Below are 12,752 nucleotides of genomic sequence, written 5' to 3' on the forward strand. Positions count from 1 at the left end.
CCCGTTAGCCTCAACTACATTAACAATATGTATTGGGTCGGCATGAACACGTCTTGGATGGTGCTCGTCGACGATCGCGGCAGCTGGATGCTCGTGGAGGTCTACACCTGTCGATTGATCCCCCTTCCTTCGATTAACACTGCACTGCTTTGGCACCGCGGCCCATAATACTCGGAATCATACAGTAGCCAACATGATACCAAGTTTGATTTACTCAAGGTTGTAATCTGCCAAGTGTCCACAAGATCTGCGAATTATAAAGACTTCAGGCTAATTGCGTTGTTCAATCGCAGTCTCGCCTATCTGACAGGTCACTGCGGTAAGTGGATAAATCTGCACGTCCATCTCAGGATCATACACCCTCCATGGTTCTCTGATGCCATTGAACACAAGGGATTCATTTATGCTGTCGACTCCTTCTATGCTTAGACGTATTGCTGGCCTACTCCAGTCATCGCTACAAACGGCTATTACAGCAGTATGTTACTTTCCTATGATATCATGATGGCTTGCTTATATTACTGTCAACATTTACTGAAAAAATATTCATGCTCATAACATGATGTTCTTAAGATTGACTAAATCAAGAGCCCTTTTTTATTTGACTCCAACTTGATATGATGTTGTAGGCCGCCTGGTGTCCCTACCCTTCCTAACCCAAGAACCTTTCAAAGAAAAGCGGAATGGCAGTTGCAGGTGGTTCCTGGCTCGATCAGACGACAACAAACGATTGATGATCGTTCGCACGTACTGGACGTATTGTTTCGCGGAATACAATCACAGTCACTGCAAGGTCTTTGAGCAGGATCCCAGCTTCTCTGGGCCTTCAGGAATTTTTGGCTGGAGGCTGGTAAGTAGCCTTGGTACACGCTCTCTGTTTGTCAGACTGAATTATCCGATTAACCTGGAGATAACCAATGGCAAGGATCATGGTGGCAGCGCGATTTCGTTCATCGGGCAAAACTGTGTGTACATAGCGTACCATGTGTCTCTGCATGCACCATACCCTGATATGTGCTGCCATGCTCTGCAGCCGAGAGTAGGAGAGAGGGTCGCAAGTATCAGACTTTGACCCGCTGGCTGGAGTTTCCCCCATCAGGCACCCATCTGGTTCAAGCCGTCAGCCAATCTACACAGCTTAATAAATAGTAATGTCTAACTGAGCCAGTTAGTTAGATGCGTACACTTGGTGTAGTAGGATCTTTATTTAGTTTGATGCATACACTTGTTCTTTTTTGGTATCCCTTTTGTAATGATGGCTGATGTTTGGTTTGGAAGAGAGAGCTGCGTCTTCACTCTTCTGGCCTGCTTACTGCTTCTGTTGCACCCCCAGCCCTGGTTGCTGCTGCTGCTGTTTTCAATGTACAATCAGTAGTATATTGTTTCTATTGTTGAATAAATGTGTTATTAGAATGACAAACACAATGTTTAGGAAGTCGTTGCATGGTTCGATCCTTTAGTGCCCCGTACCGTATGTAGCGCATACTATGTTTTGTACGGAACACATTTTCCACTTGTTGATAACATGCATCCCACTGATGAAGGCCCAATAGAGAAGCCCATAATTAACTCGAAGGGAGGCTCTCACATGAATCTGGCCCAGGTACATGCTCATGGTCCCATAAACATAAATAAGTAAATAAATAAATAAAGCTAAATGCTCATGCACCAGTTCTTTGGGAAAATAGGTAGCCCAATATTTCTTTTTGAAGAATACCCAAGCTAGGCCTATTTGTTTTCCCCAAATTACTGGGCTGCAAATCTTTCAAGACGGGGAGGGATGCATTCCGGCCTGGCCAAAGAGTATGGTCAATGTCTGTTAAAAGTAATATCAAAAGGGGTTGAAAATTCCAAAAAAATATAGCAAATGGGATATTAGTTTCTTTTTTGTTTTTGTTCTTCACTGATATCTTATACGTATTTCATTTGATTTAACATGACATAGTACTAATTTATTTTTAAATTTGTTTTAGTATGGCTATTAATTTTTGGATTAAAAATATTTCGTTCCCCAGCAAAAATTTGCGAATTTTCAAAATTTTCCACATATTTAGTTAATGTTTTGACCCTGGTACTGACCAGAAAATGGCTAGCAATTCTAAAAATGGAAAACGGGCCGCAATAAATTCCATATGAATTAGAAAATGAGTAAAAATTATAAAAATAATAGCACATGGGCTGTACACGCCACAGATTTCGAGGCTGACTTGTTTACGCGAGGCTTTGTCAGTGAACACAGGATTCTAGCAGCAGTGACTGTTGGATGTCCATCCAACGGCCGACGTGCTTCTTCAACCTCTGATCTTCCTGCTCCAGCCGCCTAAACTAGCACCGGCGGGACTGCCTGCTCCCTCCTCTTGTGGCCCACTGTGATGCCGCACGGGCTTCACTGGCCCACCCTACTCCCTCCGCTGGCCTGGACGCACGCAATCAGCTGCCTCCTTATTACGTGAAAAAAATGATTCCTCCCACTGACATCTGGGGCGCACCAGTTGGGAGGCTGACCTATGGGCGTACTAAGTTGACACGTACGCAGGGCTTGTCAACTTAGTCAACAAACGATTCTAGCAGCAGTAACCGTTGGATTTGAATCGAACGGTCCTGCTGCTTCTTCAATCGCTACTCTTCTTGCACCAGCCGCCCAAAACAACGGCGGGGAGACCGCCTGCTCCTGCCTCCAGTGGCCGGCTGTGCTGCCATTGAGGCCTCATCGCCCCCTACTACTCCCACCGCTAGCCAGGCCCTGTGGCGACGCCAGCCTCACACCACAACAGAACCAGTGAACCCTCGTACTCCTCTCCGCGTGGGCATCCACTGCCGCGTCTTCCCCGGCTCCGCGTCGTCCCCTTCCTAGGCCTCCCCGTCGTCCACCGCCTTGGTGCTCTCGGCGCGGCGTAGTTAATGTGGTCGACGACATTCCATCGGAAGAGTACTGTACATGGAGAGGCTGACAGCTGGGTCCATGGCCACAACCTAGTTTTTTTGTGATTTTCCAAGTAAGTCGCTTTGTCAGGCCTGTTGGGATGCAAATCTTTCAAGACAAGGAGAGCTTTCATTCGATTGGCCGAGAAAATGGCCTATCAGTAATGAGAAATGGGTTGTACATTTTTAATACACATCAAACCGGCAATTAGTTTAAAATATCTTTTTTCATTTCGAGATTTTAAATTACATTAATTTTTATGCGTGGAGAATTTGTTGAATTTTATATTGATATACATTTATTTTTAAAATCAGTTTGAATGTGAGTCGAAATTTCGGGATTAAAAACAGTTTGGACCGCACCGAAATATGCAAAATTTTGTATAATTTTTTAACCGTGGCCACATTATGGGATGTAATGCTAACAAAAAGAATATGTGCTAAAAACACCTTAAGAATTAGCAAATGGGCTGTAAATTATTAGAAATAATGGCATATGGGCTGTATGCTGTTTTCCATAGATTTGAGGCTTTCCTAAAAAAAGGTTGACGCACAAGCAGTGACTGTTGGATGTCCATCCAACGGCCGTTGTGCTTCTTCAATCTCTGCTCTTCCTGCTCCAGCCGCTCAAACAAGCGTCGGTGGGACTGCCTGCTCCCTCCTCCCCGCGGTCGGCTGTGCTACCGCGCAGGCCTCACCACCCCACCGTACTCCCGTCGCTGGCCTAGCCATCCCTCTACTCACCCACACCTACTCTTATTCTCCGGCGACGGCAGACGAACCCGTAAACCCTCGTACAGTAGTACTCCCCTCCGCGTGGGAAACAACTGTCGAGTCTTCCCTGCCTCCATGTCATTCCCTTCCTAGGCCTCACCGTCGTCCACCGCCCTGGTGCTCTCGGCATGGGCTGGTCAACGTGGTCAATGACCGACATGCATCTGAAGTGGACTGTACATGGAGAGGCCAACAGCTGGGTCCACGGCCGCATGCAAGGAAATTCCTCCTTATTACGCGCAAAATAACGATTCCTCCACCTGATATCAGGGACCCACCGAAAGGGCCTCTGTATTTCACAAAAAAACATTACCGCCGCTGACAGCTCAGACCCACCGGCTATATCTTCGCACGCAAGGAAGTGCCTCCTTATTACGCACAAAAAAATGAATACTCCCCCTGTTAGCAGGGACCCAGTATAGTGGCAGGCTGACTTGTGGGCCTAATAAGTTGACGGGGACAGAGGGCTTTGTCAACTTTGTCAATATGCACGATTCTAGCTCCCGTGGCCGTACGATGTCCATCCAACGACCGTAGTGCTTCTTCAACCTCTTGCCTTCTTGCTCCAGCCGCCCAAACCAGCGTCAGTCGTGCCTCGTGCTCCTGCCTCCCGTGGCCTTCTGCGATGTGGCGGTGGCCTCATCGCCCCTACTAATCCCACCGCTGACCAGGCCATCCCTCTACTCACCCACACCCCCTGCTATTCTCCGGCGATGGCAGCCTCACACCGCAGCGAACTAGTGAACTCTCGTACTATTCTACGCGTGGGCATCCACTGTCGCGTCTTCCCCGGCTCCGCGTCGTCCCCTTCCTAGGCCTCGCCGTCGTCCACCACCCTGGTGCTCTCGACACGGCGTGGTCAACATGGTCAAGGAACGGCTTCCATCAGAAGTGGACTGTACGTGGAGAGGCTGACAGCTGGGTCCATGGCCGCAGCAAGAAAGTGCCTCCTTATTACACGCAAAATAATTATTCCTCCACCGGACAGCGGGGACCCACCGAACGGGCCACCGTTTTTCACGAAAAAACATTTCCCCTGACTGCTGGGACCCACCAGCTACGTCTTCGCATGCAAGGAAGTGCGTTAAAAAAATGATTCGCCCCCTGACTGCTGGGACCCACCAGCTACATATTCGCACGCAAGGAAGTGCGTTCAAAAAAAACGATTCGCCCCCTGACTGCTGGGACCCACCAGCTACATATTCGCACGCAAGGAAGTGCCTGACAGTCGGGACCCACCTGGTCGAAGCATATGTAGCATTGTCATTCTGGTCGTGAACATGTATGTACATATATACTGGTCGATGTAGAGGCACGCACGTGTCATAGTAGAGGCACGCACGTAGCATGTACACGTACGTACAGTGGCCGGTGTGCAAGAAAGAAAATACAGCAACGTATGTGTACATACGGGCGGGGTCTCGAACGCCTACTCGCGCACACGTACGGCTAGGGCTCGTGTACATGGCTGGGTTGGAATGGAGAAATAGCGTCGTCGTCGTGTTCATGGGGATCCAACCGACTGGGTCGGAATGGAATGCGTCGTCGTGTTCATGGGAAGCCAACCGACTGGGTCGGAATGGAATGCGTCGTCGTGTTCATCAGGAGGGCTTGGACAGAACAGGCGATGGAAACGAGGCCTGGTGTACCGTAGAACGGAGGAAACATCCTTGTGTTCAACCAGCCACGTTCAAAACGGGATCCTGTACATCGGGAGGGGTCTGGCGTACTGCAAAACGAAGGAATTAGACCTCCTACGGTCGAAACGGGGGTCCTGTTGATCGGGAGGGGTGTGGGGTACCGCAAAACGGACGAAACGGACTTGTGTTGGAGCGCTACGATCGAAACAGGGGACCTGTTCATCGGGAGGGGTGTGGCGTACCGCAAAACGGACGAAACGGACCTGTGTTGGAGCGCTACGGTCGAAACGGGTCCTGTTCATCGGGAGGGGTCTGGCGTACCGGAAAACGGGACTCCACGGGATATCGTTCATCTCCACCATCGACTTCCTACAGCCTCCACGAGCTCCTGTTCATCCAGCCTCCACCGTGCGCTACTGCACTGGCTACTGTTCAACCACCCCTCCACCGTCTACTGTTCATCTAGCCCTCCACGGGGTCGTCCTGTTCATCCAGACCTCCACACCATGGGGTCCTGTTCATCCAAAGGCAAAGCCACCACTCACTATTCATCCAACCCCCCCCCCCCGAACGCTCACTGTTCATCCAGAGGCAACATCGACCGGCGTCAGTTACCAGCAGTAGCACGAAGGAATCGCTCGATCGCTCGGGTTCGGTAACGCGTAGCCTGAAGTGCAATCGCTCGGGTTCAGTTAGGTGACGCCTCGCTCGGGTTCAGTTAGAGCCCAACGCCTCGAACACGCGCGTGTACGTGTATAAGAGAAACGTGCAATGCTCGGCCCTCGACCACCCACTGTAACCGGGAACTCCCCGAAATTTTCCTCGCCCTCGCTTCTACCACGGTTTTTTCCGTTATGGACGGCCCAACGAATGTCATGCAGCCGCGTCTCCGGCCCGTCTAGGATGAAAAGTCCATTTTCTGTCAGGATTTTTTGTCGTAGAAGTAGGAGCCCACCACATCTATGATGATACTGTGTTTTGTCACAATTATCGTCATAGAAGTGTCATAAGTATGACAAAAAAAATTCCCGTTCGGCCCAAAATGTCACGGATGTGTATTTTTTTGTAGTGTGTTGAGTTGCTTTGACTCATGACTTAGAGTAAAGCTTCTCTAAGATGGAATAACATACCTTGGGTGGTGGTGTTGATCATGATCATGTAGTTGAACTTGTGTGGGTTCCTCAAGGTTGATGTAGCTCATCAAGAGTTGGGAGCACCACTTGGAATTTGAGTTCATCTACCTACATGGGTTAGTTTTGCAAGGAAGAGAACTTGTGTATCCAAAATGAGAATCATGAAACTTAACATAGAATTTGTCAAAGGATATGTTTGAATGGTTTCGTGCTTCCTTGTCTTCAACCACCATTGTGTAGAAACTTGGTGATATAGAGATTGTTCAAGATGTGAGTGAGTTGCAATCTCATAGATTTAGATTCATCCAAGTACCTACAATGGTTAGATAGCATGCAAGGGTGCAAATATATCCAAGACATTAGATTTTCATTGTAAGAGAAATATCAAAGATTAGTCATAGGCTCATGTCTTTCATGTATCCAAAATGGAGTTCCTACTCCAAGTTTGAAGCATCAATGATGTTCAATTCACCTCTCAACCTGCAAAACACTTTCTCATCAAGTGGTTTAGTGAATATATCCGCCAATTGCTTGTCAGTACGAACATGCTTAAGGTTAATGTCACCCTTAGCAACATGATCTCGAATGAAATGATGACAGACTTCAATATGCTTAGTTCGAGAGTGTTGCACAGGATTGTGAGCAATCTTGATAGCACTTTCATTGTCACAAAGTAATGGAACATGTTTCACATATATCCCATAATCCTTAAGGGTTTGGGTCATCCAAAGTAATTGAGCACAACATGAACCAACAACAATGTATTCCGCTTTGGCGGTGGATAAGGATACCGAGTTTTGTTTCTTGGAAGACCAAGACACAAGGGATCTACCAAGAAATTGACAAGTACCCGAAGTGGACTTTCTATCAACCTTGTCACCGGCATAGTCTGAGTAGGAGTAGCCTACAAGATTGAAAGAGGCCCTCTTTGGATACCAAATGCCAAAATTTGGTGCATGAATTAAGTATCTCACTATCCTTTTCACGGCCTTAAGATGACATTCTTTAGGAGTGGCTTCATATCGGGCACACATGCACACACCTAGCATAATATTGGGACGTGAAGCACATAGATATAATAATGAACCAATCATAGAGCGGTAAACCTTTTGATCAACCGGTTCATCATCTTTGGTAAAATCAAGATGTCCACTAGTGGGCATGGGTGTAGTCATACCTTTGCATTCTTGCATATTGAGCTTCTTGAATAAGTCCTTGGTGTACTTTGTTTGAGAGACAAAGGTACCTTCCATAGTTTGCTTGATTTGCAAACCAAGAAGAATTTGAGTTCACTCATCATCAACATCTCAAACTTCTCCGACATTAGCTTTCCAAACTTTTCACTAAAGTGAGGATTAGTCGAACCAAATATAATATCATCAACATAGATTTGGAATACAAAAAGTTCCCCATTAACCCTTTTATTAAAAAGAGTAGAATCATTTTTTCCAATTTCAAAGCCTTTTTCAATAAGGAACTTGGTCAAGCATTTATACCATGCTCTAGGAGCTTGTTTAAGACCATAAAGACCTTTGTGAAGTTTGTACACATGATTCGGTTTCTTAGGATTTTCAAAGCTGGGAGGTTGCTTAACATAAACTTCCTCCTCTATTTCACCATTTAGAAAAGTAATTTTAATGTCCACTCAGTACAAGGTGATATCATGGTGATTAGCATAGGCAAGTAAGAAAGTCTAGCAATGGGGGCGTATGTCTGACCATAGTCCATACCTTTGACTTGAGTGTAGCCTTGGGCTACGAGACATTCTTTGTTGTGAACTACTTGTCCATCTTCATCTTGCTTGTTGCGAAACACCCATTTGGTACCGATGATGTTGTGGTTGTTGTCAGGCTTCTCAACCAATGTTCAAACTTGATTTCTCTCAAAGTTGTGTAGCTCTTCATGCATGGCGTTTATCCAATCCGGATCTTCCAATGCTTCCTCAACCTTCATAGGTTCAATGCTAGAGATAAATGAATAATGTTCACAAAAGTTAGTTAAACGAGTTTTAGAGCGAGTGATTCTCCCGGTTTGGATATCATTGTTGATTTGCTCGACGAGATGGTCTTTAGCAACTCTTGCTCGAACTCGTGAAAGCTTTTGCTTGGATCTAGGTGGAACATCTTCTTCATCTTATTCTTCTTCTTGGCCTTCTTCATTGTTGACGTTGTTGTTCTCTTGTCATGGTGGAGAAGGAGGTTGTTGATGTTCATCTTGGTGTACTTCCTCGTTTTCTTCATCTTGGTGTGTCCCACTTGTGGATGCTTCCGTATCCACTCTTGGTTCACCTTGTCGTGAGGTAGAAGCTTCCACTTGGACGGACGAAGTGCTCTCCTTCACCTCTGTTGGATGAATCTTGCCAATAGACAAGTCTTGGATTGCTCCGAAGGGTCTTTGTCTCCTACATCAATTGGCAATTTCTCTACTTGCGAGCCGTTAGATTCATCAAACTTCAAATCTACCGTCTCTTCAACCTTCCGGGTGAAATTATTGTAGACACGGTAACTGTGAGAGTTTGATCCATAAGCAAGTAGGAAACCTTCATGAGACTTAGGAGCAAATATAGCATGAAGATGCTTATCAAGAATGTAGCACTTTGAGCCGAATACTCGAAAGTATCCAACTTGGGGTTTGTTACCGGTGAGGAGCTCGTATGCCGTCTTGTCGAGTAGCTTGTGAAGATACAAGCGATTTGTTGCATGACAAGCTGTCTCAACCGCTTCTGCACAAATGTGCTTCGGCGTCTTGTACTCATCAAGCATCGTTCTTGCCATTTCGATGAGCATACGGTTCTTCCTCTCAACAACTCCATTTTGTTGAGGTGTGTACGTAGCCGAGAACTCTAGTGAAATCCCTTCTTTATCAAGAAAGGTGTCCACATTTGCATTCTTGAACTCCGTTCTATTGTTGCTGCGAACGTTCTTGATCTTCATTTGAAATTGGTTTTGGGCCTTCCTAGCAAAGTTTTTGAAGATCTTTTGGACCTGCGATTTATCATCGAGAAAGAACACGCACGTAAATCTTGACAAATCATCAACTATGACTAGACCAAAAGAATTTCCACCGAGACTTTTTTAAGCGTTGGGACCAAAAAGATCCATGTGAAGTAGCTCGAGCGGCCTCCTTGTGGTCATGATGTTCTCCACGGGATGCCTTCCTCCAACCTGTTTACCTGCTTGACAAGCGCTGCAAAGTCTATCCTTATCAAATATGACATCGTTAATGCCAAGGATATGATTTCCTTTAATAAGCTTGTCAAGGTTTCGCATGCCCACATGACCTAATTGACTATGCCACAACCAGCCTTTAGAGGATTTAGCAATAAAGCAAGTTCTAGGTTGAGCCTTTATAGTGAAATCAACAATGTAAAGATCACCTCTACGAATGCTGGTAAAGACCATTTTATGATTATCTCTATGAAACACTTGGCAATCTACTTCAGTAAATACGACACTGAAACCAAAATCAGCAAGTCTAGATACTGAAAGTAAATTTTATCCAAGAGATTCAATGAGCATGACATTTTGTATGGAGCTATCATGTGAGATGTCCACCTTACCAAGGCCAACCAACTTACCCTTTGAGTTATCACCAAAAGTGACGTACTTTCGAGGGCCATCGTTTTCAGTAAGCTCACGAAACATATCTTTATCTCCGGTCATGTGATCGGTACATCCACTATCAAGAACCCATTCCTTTCCTCCTGCCATATATCCCCGAAGATTTGCCATAAGAGCAAAGTGTCTCATTGCATCATCAAGATCAAAGTCACTATCATCATCCTCATCATAGTATCCATGTTCAACATCGTCATGTGGTGGATCAAATCCTAGAGAGGGTGATTTGCTAGAGTGAGTTTGACAATGATTTTCTTTATGAATTTTAGTAGCTTCGAAAATAATATCACTAATGATTCCAACATCTCCTTTGGCACGCATAAGATTTGTAAGCTCAAATAGACAATCACCAAATATAGGATCATTTGAATTCATCTTACTCAAGGCAATAGTCTTATGGAGAATCTGATCTAGATTTTTCAAGGAATAATTTGGAAATCATTGCTCAAGAAATTTCCATATGGTGTAGGCACACTTAAGAGTAGACAAGCAACCTATCAAGTTTCTAGGCAAACCTCTAGTGATAAGATCAATAGTTCTAAGATTGCGAATCATGTCAATTGATTCATCAAGAGTAGGATGCATAGGATCAACATGAGGTGTACAAGGGCTAGCAATGTACCTGTTCAAATGATATTCATTGAAAATCACAAGCATCTCATTTTTTCACTCATAAAAGTACTCTCCATCAAGTATAGGCACTCTATGTCTAAGACTCCCCAAAGTAGACTCATCCATCTTCCTCCAATGGTGATTAAACCAAAGCAATGGAAACCTGGCTCTGATACCAATTGAAAGGATCGAGAAGAGGTGTCTAGAGGGGGGGGGGGGTGATTAGACACTAAATGAGAAAAGTTACAGTTTTTAATCTCTTTAAATTTAAGTAGAGTTTTGGCACAAGTTTAACATTCACAATACATAACAAGCAAGCATGCAAAGAGTATATGGGCAGCGGAAAGTAAAGCATGCAACTTGCAAGAATGTAAAGGGATGGGATTGGAGTGTGCAAACACAATTGGAGACACAGATGTTTTTGTCGTGGTTCCGATAGGTGGTGCTATCGTACATCCATGTTGATGGAGACTTCAACCCACGAAGGGTAACGGCTGCGCGAGTCCATGGAGGGCTCCACCCACGAAGGGTCCACGAAGAAGCAACCTTGTCTATCCCACCATGGTCGTCGCCCATGAAGGACTTTCCTCACTAGGGTAGATCTTCACAAAGTAGGCGATCCTCTTGCCCTTACAAACTCCTTGGTTCAACTCCACAATCTTGTCGGAGGCTCCCAAGTGACACCTAGCCATCTAGGAGACACCACTCTCCAAGAAGTAACAAATGGTGTGTTGTTGATGAACTCCTTGCTCTTGTGCTTTAAATGACAGTCTCCACAACACTCAACTCTCTCTCACAGGATTTGGATTTGGTGGAAAGAAGATTTGAGTGGAAAGCAACTTGGGGAAGGCTAGAGATCAAGATTCATATGGTAGGAATGGAATATCTTGACCTCAACACAAGTGTAGGTGGTTCTCTCTCAGAAAATGTATGTTGGAAGTGTAGGCATGTTCTTATGGCTCTCTCCACGAATGAAGAGTGGGTGGAGGGGTATATATAGTCTCCACACAAAATCTAACCATTACACACAACTTACCAATCTTGGTGGGACCGAATCGTGAAACTCGGTCGGACCGATTTAGCAAATAATGTGACCGTTAGGATTTTCGGTGGGACCGACATGTCAACTCGGAGGGACCGATGTGGTTAGGGTTAGGGCATAACGTAATCTTGGTGAGACTGATTACACAAACTCGGTGGGAACGATTTTTGTAATAAGCTAACCAAAGAGTTGGTCAGGCAAACTCGGGTGGACCGATTCGCTCATCTCGGTTGGACCGAAATGTTACGAAGAGGAACAAAGAGTTTGCATTGTAATCTCGGTAGGACCGATTACACAAACTCGGTGGGACCAATTTTGGTAATGGATACATACAGAGAGATTACAATCCCATCTCGGTGAGACCGACTTGATTAGGGTTTTGTGGCAGTGGCTATGACATCTGAACTCGGTGGCGCCGGATAGAAAGAATCGGTGGGGCCGAGTTGGACTTTTGGTTTGGGTCATATGTGGATGTGAGAAAGTAGTTGAGGGCTTTGGAGCATATCACTAAGCATTTTGAGCAAGAACCTCATTAAGCAACACCTCATCCCCTCTTGATAGTATTGGCTTTTCCTATAGACTCAATGTGATCTTGGATCACTAAAATAGAAAATGTAGAGTCTTATGCTTTGAGCTTGAGCCAATCCTTTGCCCTTAGCTTCTTGAAGGGGTTCCACATCCTCTAGTCCATGCCACTCCAGTATTGAACTTATCTGAAACGTACTAGGTAGAGGTATTAGTGCAACAAGAGATATGTTGACATTAATTACCAAAATCACCCAGGGAGCACTTATGCATTCAGAGGTTGAGGGGGATGCGGCGCCAGAGGGGGCGCCACCGCTGGGAGAGCAGGGCGGTCCGCACGGCAGATTTGGTTGGGAGGAGGCCGATGATGACGAGCAGCATGTCATCAGGGAGGCTGCTGATGAAGTCCAGGCTCGCCGGATGCGGTTTTGGCTCGAGTCGCCTCCTCTTGTTGGTGGCCTCGCCGTCCATCTCAACCGGCGGTGAT

This window comes from Triticum aestivum, chromosome 4B (assembly GCF_018294505.1).
Source record: "Triticum aestivum cultivar Chinese Spring chromosome 4B, IWGSC CS RefSeq v2.1, whole genome shotgun sequence".
NCBI lineage: Eukaryota > Viridiplantae > Streptophyta > Magnoliopsida > Poales > Poaceae > Triticum > Triticum aestivum.